Raw genomic sequence first — 10,418 nt, forward strand, 5'->3', positions numbered from 1 at the left:
CATGCATCTGTGGGTCAACTAGGATTGGATGGGTTACCCTGCTGATTTCATCTAGGCTCCCTCATACCTCTGGAGTAACTAGGAATTGACTGATATGGTCTGGACTTGACAGGTAAACTCAGCCAGGATCTACTTGTCTCCCATCCTCCACTCTGAATCATCAAAAAAGCAGAATAATAAGTGGGATGCCAGAAAGTAAATCCAATCATGTAAATAGTTTTTAAGGCTTTGCTCATGTCTTTTTCACTAAAAGTCTGTAGTCCAAAATATATCACATGGCTAAACCCTAAGTCCAGGGGCAAAGAAATATACTGTATATTTATAGTGGAAGTTAGCTGCAAAGTCATTGGCAAAGGTCATGGTTGCAGGGATGGGTGAAGAATTGGAGCCAATAATGCAGTATAACATGTGGATAAATGAGTTTCAAATGACATAGACAAAATACCATTTTCTCCTCTAACTGTTGAGATGAATGCCCCAGAAGATAGGCCATATTTATTTTACCAATCTCCTCATCTGCAAAATGTGGCTAATAATCATCATGTTGAGAGGAGAAAATTGCTTAGCCAAAAGCCTGGCACCTAGTAACGGTTTGACAATCTTAACTGATTTTAAGATTGGATATAATTACTTCTGGGATAAGGTCAAGATCTTATAATGCCTCCTTCAGCGTTTAAAACTTGGATTTTGGCTAACATCCATCCTAAGAATTAGCTATGCCCTTTGAAAGGAATCTGATGAGCTTTCCAGATTATGCCTCCTTGTGCATCATCCAATATACCAGTCCAAGAAGCAACTCAAAGCAAGATTATAGGAAATTTTATAGCAAATTCATGGAGAAAGTGGCAATTGTTACATCTCCTCCAACCCTTTCCCCCAAGCCTACCTTTCAGAGACTGCAAGATCAGAGGCAGATAAAATTTCCCCTCAAGTCAAGCAAACCAGCACATTTCTCTGTCCCTCCTTGGTGAATGCATCACCATTTCCAAAAAAAAATTCTTCCATACCCATATTAAATTTGTTACCTGAAAATAAAAAGTAATTTGGACATAAATTCATTAAACATCAATTAATATTCCCTTCTTCTCCCTGGGGCAATTTCTTTACATGGGATTGTAACACATTTACTACATTCAGCACCTAGATGTGTAGTGGTTAAATTCTGTAAATCAATGCTTCATAATATAATTCAAACTAATCCTATAATTGACTCTAATTAAGTACAGCTTCAGACAATTATTGTAGTATTATTGAAAGTAGAGATTGGAGAGATTTGTTCACTTATCCCATCCCCCCATGCTGGGACTGGGTTTCCCTGTAGCTTTTCTTTCTAGTGATCTGTCTGATCTTGTTTTAAAGTCTTGTAAGAATTTCTGTTTGATGTTTTTCTTTGAGAACCCACTGAGAAGTATAATAGGTTTCACCAGATATTTTAGCATAATACTTATTTTTAGTGATACTTGCTTCTCATCATTCTTTTTAGATGTGTGTTTTGTTTTGGGAGTTACAAGGCAATGCAGGAGAAGAAATACACTCTCAAGAGAGGAAATGAAGTCCTTAGGGGAAAAATTTACAGCCAAGATAATATATTGGTTTATTTAATGAAAAACACAACCAGAACCTAGTGCCACACAGGAATTTGTTCCTTCTTCTCTTGGCTCTGTTTTTTTTCTGATAAATATTCTTCTCTGGCAGTTTATTGTTAAGGGATAGAAAAGGTAGAGACCTTGACAGCTCCAAGCTTTCATAAGAGACCCACTCTTTCCCAATATCTGTATCAATCCCCCAAAAGAGTGCTGATTAGTTTGTGTTATTTGCCCATCCTTGACCAATCCTATCACTACTTGGATGGGTTATTCTGATTGGTCAACCTAGGTCACATGTCTACCAAGAGTTAAGACTCCTTGGTCAATATTTCCAAAGAACCAAAAAAAAGAAGAAAGGGGATAAAGACTGGATTTAGGGGCAGACTTAACAAAAAGTATAGATACTTACCACATAGCTTAATCTCATTCTGTTTTGAGAAATTGCAACGTTTTCCATCTTATTTCAACCGGAGTTAAAATTCTGAGGGAGCCTGTATTAGTCAGGTTTCTCTAGGGAAACAGAATCAACAAGGGATATCTGTCTATAGTAAGAGATTTATCGGAGTCTCTCATAGCTGTGGAGATGCACAAGTCCAGGTTCTTCAGGCAGGCTGCAACCAGGATGAAAGTCCAATGAAGATTCTTGATGAGTTCTGGGAGATGTCAGCTGTCCAAAGATGAGCTGGGAAATTCTTTCTCAATGCTGGAATCTCTTCTCCTTTTAAGGGATTCAACTGATTGGGTTAAGCATCACTCACTGCTGATGGCAATCTCCCTGACTGATGTAATTATAACCAGCTATCTATGATTTACCACTGCAGTAAAGTCAATGGTGACTAAAATCCATAAATGCCCTTGTATTACAGCTAGCCCAGTGCTTCCTTGACCAAACAACTGTGCACAATTACCTTGCCGAGTCGACACAATAGCCTAACAATCACAGTCAACCCCTTGTCAACTCGGCAACCATACTTATTACCTTAAGCCATACTTAGTCTCTAAGTAAAAACAATAACAGACATATATATATATATATATATATATATATATATTTCCGCCTAACAATGTTCAACTCCCCTGCATACAAAGGAAACTCTTTAATTTCATACAGAATAGGGTACAAGTTCTTGGGTAATATTCACTCTCAAACTTGACATCCTAAATATTATGACATGAAAAGGATATAACTTGTTACATGATAAGGGGGAAATTCGAGGAAGAAGATAAAGAAATTAATTTTGTGTACATATACTATCATCATAATGAAACAAGGAAGAAAGATTCATGACCATTATAGTTCTCATTTCTGTAACTGGTCACGTGGTCGAAGTTCATATTTATCACTACCTTCTTCCACTATCCATTCCATGTTTCCATGACCCTCAGCAAGCACTTCAGCTGGCCATGGTTCTTTGCCTGGTGGGGTGACCCAAATTTTCATTCCTGAAGATTCTGGGCCATTGTTAGGCCTGCTTGGATTGGATTGTTGCAATTTTCCATTGACTTTAATCATAGGACATGGCAGTACAAGGGGATGCCCCAGAGGATCTCCTGTATTCCCGGCAAACTCTTCTTTATTCCCATTATATAGATGCAGTCCTATTTCCCTTTGACAGTCAGGATTAATCACCCCAGCCAGTACAGTAATTCCCTTCTTTGACTGTTGATTCAGAGGTAAGAGGAGCACAAATTGGCCAGGTGGCAATTTTAACTTCTAGTTCAGTGGAATCATTGTTGTGTTCCCTGGTGACAGCACTCCTCCTTTTGGGACTAAAACTTGTAGACCAGCAGAGTTTGAGGTTGCAGGCACAGGAAGCAAAAATTTTCCTAGTGGGTCACTAGGGGTAATAGTGAGTGGTGCCACTGCCATTTCCACCCCTTGATTCCTGGACCCATAGTTCCTGGTTATGGGAGAAACAGTACCATAGAGTGGGAGCTGATTTAGAGTATTCATAGCCTCCTGGAGAATATTGCCCCAGCCCTGCAAGGTATTGGCATCTAGTTGGCACCATAATTGAGTCTTCAAAAGGCCATTCCACCGTTCTGTCAATCCAGCTGCTTCAGGGTGATGGGGAACATGGTAAGACCAGTGAATTCCATGGGCATGTACCCATTCCTGCACATCATTTGCTGTGAAATGGGTTCCTTGATGGGAAGCAATGCTGTGTGGAATGCTATGGCAGTAGATAAGACATTCAGTAAGTCCATGGATGGTAGTTTTGGAAGAAGCATTGCATACAGGAAATGCAAACCCATATCCAGTGTATGTGTCTATTCCAGTTAAAACAAATTGCTGCCCCTTCCATGGTGGAAGTGGTCCAATGTAGTCAACCTGCCACCAGGTAGCAGGCTGGTCACCTGGAGGACTGGTGCCATATCAGGGACTGAGTGTGGGTCTCTGCTGTTGGCAGATTGGGCACTCAGCAGTGGCTGTAACCAAGTCAGCCTTGGTAAGGGGAAGTCTGTGTTGCTGAGCCCATGTATAATCTCCATCCCTACCTACATGCCACTTTGTTCATGAGCTCACTGGGCAATGACAGGAGCAGCTGGGGAAAGAGGCTGAGCATTAGCCACAGAGCGGGTCATCTTATCCACTTAATTATTAAAATCTTCCTCTGCTGAAGTTACCCTCTGGTGAGCATTCATGTGGGACACAAAAATTTTCATGTTTTTTGCCCACTCATAAAAGTCAATCCACATACCTCTTCCCCAGACCTCCTTGTCACCAATTTTCCAATCATGTTCCTTCAAAGTCCCTGACCATCCAGCCAAACCATTGGCAACAGCCCATGAATCAGTGTGCAAATGCATTTCTGGCCATTTCTTCTTCCAAGCAAAATGAATAACCAAGTGCATGGCTCAAAGTTCTGCCCACTGGGAGGATTTGCCCTCACCACAATCCTTCAGGGATGTCCCAGAAAGGAGCTGCAGTGCTGCAGCTGTCCACTTGCAGGCGGTACCTGCATATCATGCAGATTCATCTGTAAACCCGGCCCGAGTTTTCTCTTCCTCAGTCAATTGATTTTAAGGAACTCCCCAAGAGGTCAAAGCTGTGGGCTGGGAAAGAGAAGGTAACATGGCAGGGATGGTGACCATGGCATTTTGGCTGCTTCCTCATGTAACTTACTCGTGCCTTCAGGACCCGCTTGAGCCCTATCTCATATATACCACTTCCACTTTATGGAGTGCTGCTGAGCATACCCAGCTTTATGGTTTGGTTGGGGTCAGATAATACCCAACTCTTGATAGGCAACTCAGGTCTCATGGTAACTTGATGGCCCATGGTTAAGCATTCAGTCTCTACTAAGGCCCAGCAGCAGGCCAAAAGTTGTTCCTTAAAAAGGGAGTAGTTATCTGCAGAGGATGGCAGGGCTTTGCTCAAAAATCCTAAGGGTCTGTGTTGTGATTCTCCTACAGAGGCCTGCAAAAGGCTCCAGACAGCATCTCTATTTGCCACAGAAACTTCGAGGACCACTGGATCTGCTGGATCATATGGCCCAAGTGGTAGTGCAGCTTGCACAGCAAACTGGACCTGATGCAGAGCCTCTCCTTGTTCTGGTCCCCAATCGAAAGTAGCAGTTTTTTTGGTCACCTGGTAAATGGGCCTGAGTAGCACACCCAAATAAGGAAAGTGTTGTCTCTAAAATCCAAAGAGACCAACTAAGCTTGGTGCCTCTTTTTTGATTGTAGGAGAAGCCAGATGCAACAGCTTATCCTTCACTTTAGAAGGAATATCTCAACATGCCCCACACCACTGGACACCTAGAAATTTCGCTGAGGTGGAAGGACCTTGTATTCTAGTTGGATTTATCTCCCATCCTCTCTCATGCAAATGCCTTACTAATAAGTCTAGAGTCTTTGCTACTTCTTGCTCACTAGGTCCTATCAACATGATATCATCATTATAAGGGACAAGTGTGATGTCTTGTGGGAGGGAGAGACGATCAAGATCCCTGCGGACAATATTATGACATAGGGTTGGAGAGCTGATATACCCCTGAGGCAGGACCGTGACAGTATACTGCTGACCTTGCCAGCTGAAAGCAAACAGTTTCTGGTGGTCCTTATTAATAGCAATTGAGGAAAAAGCATTTGCCAATTCAACAGCTACATACCAGGTTCCAGGGGACATGTTGATTTGCTCAAGCAATGATACCGCATCTGGGACAGCAGCTGCAATTGGAGTCATGACCTGGTTAAGTTTACAATAATCTACTGTCATCCTCCAAGATCCATCTGTTTTCTGTACTGGCCAAATAGGAGAACTGAATGGGGATGTAGTGGGAATCACCATTCCTGCATCCTTCAAATCCTTGATGGTGGCACTAATTTCTATAATCCCTTCAGGAATCCAGGATTGCTTTTGGTTTATTATTTTGCTAGGTAGGGGCGGTTGTAGTGGCTTCTTCTTGGCCTTTCCGACCATAATAGCCCCCACTCCACAAGTCAGGGATCCAATGTGGGGACTCTGCCAGTTACTCTGAGTATGTCTATTCCAATTATGCATTCTGGAACTGGGGAAATAACCACAGAATGGGTCCGGGGACCGGGACCCACTGGACTAACTGTGAGATGGACCTGAGCTAAAAGTCCATTAATCACCTGACCTCCATAAGCCCCTACTCTGATTGGTGGATCACAGTGACATTTTGGGTCCCCTTTTAAGGGATTCAACTGATTGGGTTAAGCGTCACTCACTGCTGATGGCAATCTCCCTGACTGATGTAAATATAACCAGCTATCTATGATTTACCACTGCAGTAAAGTCAGTGGTGACTAAAGTCCATAAATGCCCTTGTATTAGAGTTAGCCCAGTGCTTCTTTGACCAAACAATTGGGCATAATTACCTGACCGAGTTGACACAATAGCCTAACCATCACAGTCCATCCCTTGCCAACTCGGCAGCCATACACATTACCTTAAACCATACTTAGTCTCTAAGCAAAAGCAATAACAGGCATGCATATAAATATGTTTCTAACAATGTTCAACTCTCCTGCATACAACCAGAAACGCCGAGTTGACACAATAGTCTAACCATCACAGAGCCCCACCAGCTATTCCAGCTATTTAGAAAATGCAATATACAAAGTTTCTCTCGCTGACTTCTGAACACACATCTGGGAGTCAAGTGAATAAACAGGTCACCTGTGTAGGGAACACCCTGATAGTCCAAGCAGCCAAGTGAGCCTGCCCTGATAAGGATGTGGAAGGGGACATGTGAGGGTGTGTGCAGTGGGTGGAAAGGGGAAGTAAAGTGAAGAACTTCCAAAATCCTCTCCATTTCCAGAAACCTACAGTCATATGATTTCTTGGTACAAGAGAATGGTTGCTTAGGACCAGCTAAACACATAATACCTACTAATCCTAAATTACAATTCCTCATGAGTTCTACTTCCTTTTGAAAGCTAATTCTAATTCTAGTTGGATCTCATTTCTGTTAGCAGAAGGTCTGACCTTGTCAGTAGAGAAAGTTGTGGTTAGGTGCAGTTCATATGCAGCCTACAATGAACTGCTGTGGGAAGAGCTACCATTGGAGAGAGTGTGAATAGTTCCTCTCCCTGTTTAGTTCAAGGAAACCTGCATCTTCTTTTTTTAAAAATATATATTTTTATTTTTAAAATACTTTAGATTGGATCTGGTGTTGCTGGCCTGTGGGGGTGGTAGGGTGTGTTGGGGGGTTGGGTTGGACCATTGATGCATATTCTTACCATAACAACGATCTACCTGTATATTCTTTCTTGGCAAAAGAAGGAATTCATAGACGATACCATTGTCTTCCCTTTCTCATCTCAGCAGAGTCATTCAGTTTCCCACTAATACTTTAATAATAAGTCATTTCCTTGTCCTATCTCTTGTCTCAGCAAATTGGCACCATGGTATAGGAAAAGGCATAGAAAAAACTCAACTTGTTTTTAATCCATGAATTTAGGAAAATAGCCTATTACAAGTGTTTTTAATAGCATTAAAAGACATATGATATGAAGTTAATACATTTCATTAATAAAATAACAGCCTGCTTCTTTTGTGAGTTTCTTATGCCTCTACCTTAATTTATCAGGTTCTTATGACAAATGCGGGAAACGGACTTTGGCCCAGTGGTTAGGGCATCCGTCTACCATATGGGAGGTCCGCGGTTCAAATCCCGGGCCTCCTTGACCCGTGTGGAGCTGGCCATGTGCAGTGGTGATGCGCGCAAGAAGTGCCGTGCCACGCAAGGGTGGCCCCCGCGTGGGGGAGCCCCATGCGCAAGGAGTGCGCCCGTGAGGAAAGCCGCCCAGCGTGAAAAGAAAGTGCAGCCTGCCCAGGAATGGCGCCGCCCACACTTCCCGTGCCGCTGAGAACAGAAGTGGACAAAGAAACAAGACGCAGCAAATAGACACCAAAGAACAGACAACCAGGGGAGGGGGGGAAATTAAATAAATAAATAAATCTTTAAAAAAAAAAAAAAAGACAAATGCGACATCATGGGTTAGTTTAACAACAGAAATTTATTAACTCAAGATTTGGGACACTAGCAGTCCAAAACCCATCGACAAGACCATGCATTCTTCCAGAAGTCTGTAGCATTCTAATGCTGGCTTGCCACCATCCCTGGAGTTGCTTGGCTTGCATCTCTGCCTCCTGTCACATGGCAATATACTTGGTGTCCTCCTGGCTTTCTTGACTTAGGGCTTTTCTTTATAATGGGTGTGATAAGGGTCAAGGTCCACCCTGATTCATTTCAGGGAAGGATCCCTGACTCAGGATCTTTCTTAGAAGATCCTATTCACAGATGAGTCAGACCTTCACTGATAATGCATCTTCAAAGGATCCTATTTACAAATGGATTCTCACCTGCAGGAAGACAGATTAAGGTTGAGAACATGTCTTTTGTTGGGGTATATAACTTAATCCACCACAGCGTCCATTTTTAAAATGTGAGACAAATAAAGATGTGCGAAGGGCTGACAGCTAGGAACAAACTTCCATTCAATACCACAGTATGTACACTTTAGAAATAATGGTCAAATCTGAAATATTGATTTAAATCACATTAGACTGAGTATTTGAAACCCAGAGATGGGCATTAGGGAATAAGCCTTCTTTCTAGGGGGATATTCATCTGCCTGGCCTAGCATCTATCCATGGTTATTAAGATTTTAAAAAGAATTAATATATTTAAAGTAATGCAGGTTAGGTCTATTAAAATTGATTCAATTGTGCCACTCTTTTCCATACTACAATCCCAACCTACAACTACCTATCGCAAGAAATGAAGTATTTCACCATCAGATGATTTTGACTATGCGTTGGAGTTCACTGTAACTGAATTTGATCTAGCTGCATCTTATGATGACGTTATTAGCTGCTTAGCCTCCACCGCTACCTCAACCTTATGTATATACACCTTTTCAACCTCTCCTAAACATGTTTCACCCAAAGATTCTTAGGGGCTGCTGCCCAATCTGAGAGGCCTAGAAGACTATTTAGAAAACATAGAGAAGATGTTTCCCTTCCAGTTAATCACCAAACTTAATTTTAATCAACACTTAGGGTAAGGACAAGTTTTATCTATTGCTAAATGAGTTAATAACTTAGTGAAATCATCGCAACATGGTGTATGTTCCTTATCCACCTTCCGTTTTATCGCTAAAAGGCTTACAGACCTGGCAATCTAACTATGCAAGATTCAGACTGCTTTCCAAATAAATTATACAATTCCAGGATTTTTAAGTTCAGCAAGGCTTCATTTGATCCACATGGTTAACCAGAGACCTAATAAATAGGGTAGCTGAAGGAATCCTGTTCTTGAAAGTGGAGAGGGTTCTGTTCATTGTGCTGGATGTATTCAGGGCCAAATTCACAGCCAAAGAAGATGCTTGTTACCCTTTCTCTCCAATGTGCTCCAATTTTATGAGGGTTGGGGGTTGCGTTGAAGAGTAAGAGAAGATGGCATGTTGGCCTAGTGATAAACATAACCTCTCCTCTTACTGGATGAAACAAGAACAAAAGTCTGCCCTGGCCTCTCTATTACTGCTTCCCTTCAGCACCTCACTTCCTGAGAACCCTCACAATCTTTGCTCTCTGAACTTCGAATGAGGAAAATTCTATAATTGTACCCCCAAATGTTGTTAGTCTCCTTAAACCCGGCTTATCATATTACTGTTTGCTGGAGATTTTTCTATTCTGGGTTAATCCATTGTTTTTGGTCACCCTTTTCAACTTAATTTTTATATTTATCAAATGTACACATGCATAGTCTAAAGAATCAAAATTTTTTCCATTCGGTGCTCACTTCAGCAGCACATTTACTAAATTGGAATGATATAGAGAAGATTAGCATGCCCCCTGCACAGGGATGATATGCCAATTTGTGAAGCATTCCATACTTTTCTCCGATTTGGAATGATGGAAATGCTTTGGTAATGTATGATGGTGATGGTAGCTCAACATTGAGAACTTAACAGTACTGCAATATATATCTGAATGTGATTAAAAGAGGGAAATGTTAGGTTGTCTATATGGTAACAGAATAAAAAAATTTTTAAACACATGGAACTATACTACACAGTGAACCCTAAGTTAAACCATGGACTATAGTTAATAGTACAATTATTAAAATGTACTACCATCAACTGTAGTAAATGTTCCACACTAACTTAGGGTGTCAATAGTCGGGTGGTATATGGGAATCCTGTATCATATGCATGATTGTTCTGTAAACCCACAACATCTCAAATAAAGAAAAAATGTTTCCATATGTCTTATTATTTAAAACAAATTTAAACAATACAAAACATCTGTTCTATACCCAAACTTTTGCCCATTTTCTGCTCTCCAGAGGCAAC

The 10,418-nt window shown here is 41.4% G+C and overlaps 1 non-coding gene across 1 annotated transcript; it reads left to right on the forward strand.

Annotated features, from left to right (window-relative positions):
• The first annotated feature begins 9,857 nt into the window (after positions 1–9,857).
• LOC111761315 (U6 spliceosomal RNA) lies at positions 9,858–9,963 on the forward strand. Its single transcript, XR_002794715.1, has one exon. It is a non-coding gene; the product is annotated as a U6 spliceosomal RNA (small nuclear RNA).
• The last annotated feature ends 455 nt before the right edge of the window (positions 9,964–10,418 follow it).

This window comes from Dasypus novemcinctus, chromosome 27 (assembly GCF_030445035.2).
Source record: "Dasypus novemcinctus isolate mDasNov1 chromosome 27, mDasNov1.1.hap2, whole genome shotgun sequence".
Taxonomy (NCBI): Eukaryota; Metazoa; Chordata; class Mammalia; order Cingulata; family Dasypodidae; genus Dasypus; species Dasypus novemcinctus.